Here is a 1,061-nt window from a genome sequence, read left to right as displayed (position 1 = left end):
TGTGGAGTCCTGGTGGGGAGCCCTGGTGGGGAGCCCTGTTGTGGAGTCCTGGTGTGGAGCCCTGGTGGGGAACCCCTGGTGTGGAACCCTGTTGTGGAGTCCTGGTGGGGAGCCCTGGTGGGGAGCCCTGTTGTGGAGTCCTGGTGTGGAGCCCTGGTGGGGAGCCCTGGAGTGTACCCCCTGTTGGGGAGCCCTGGTGGGGAGCAGCAGACGGCTTCCTGGGCAATGTTTCAGGTGCCCATTCTCTGCACTGAACGTGTGGCCACAGCTGTTCTTCAGCTGTGGAGACTGCCCCTCCCGCAGAGGCCTGCGAAGAAAAACGTCAGACACCTTCCCCATCCGCTCCAGGCACAGAGCCTCACGCAAGTGGACCCTTAGCTAGAAGCCTCAGCTGTCCCCTGAGTAGAAAATATGACGAACGGGCCAGGGGAGTGGATGCCGCCATGATTAATGTCATGACAAAGCTGCTTGATATGTTTCATGCTGAGTCGTGGTCACAGCTCATCGCAAGGCCCATCCCACGGTCCCTCTTGGTCCAGTCAGTCGCCTGCCTTTCAGCCACTGAGTGATCTTGGGGGCCGCGGAGGGAGAGGAAGAGGCTGAACTGAAGATGCACCCTTCCTACCCTTGGATGCTCCGTTTTCTTACTCAGCTTAACCCTGAGATCCCGCACTTCGCCCCTTCCCTTAATTACCTGGTCCTTTCACCTCTCACCTCAGCAGCCCACTTCTGGCCTGGCTGGTGTGCTCAGTAAGCACCTGTACACCTACAGGCAGTGCGTTCGATTCCCAGTCAGGGCACATACCGTATTTGCCGGCGTATAAGACGATTTTTTTGGCCCTGAAAAATATGCCTCCAAGTGGGGGGTCGTCTTATACGCCAGGTACACTTCAGATAGACTGCCCATAGTGCTTGCCCCATGCCATAGTGGCCTCCCGATGCCCGCCCACTTCATTCCACATACCATTCAGGCATCAGCAGCGCTGCTGGGTGTATGCTCGGCTGTTATGCGATTTTGCTGTTATGCGATTTTACCACACTCGCAAAATCGCACACAGCCC

This window comes from Myotis davidii, unplaced genomic scaffold (assembly GCF_000327345.1).
Source record: "Myotis davidii unplaced genomic scaffold, ASM32734v1 scaffold732, whole genome shotgun sequence".
Lineage (NCBI taxonomy): Eukaryota > Metazoa > Chordata > Mammalia > Chiroptera > Vespertilionidae > Myotis > Myotis davidii.
The sequence above is the reverse complement of the archived record's forward strand: the minus strand, read 5'-3'. Positions refer to the sequence as shown.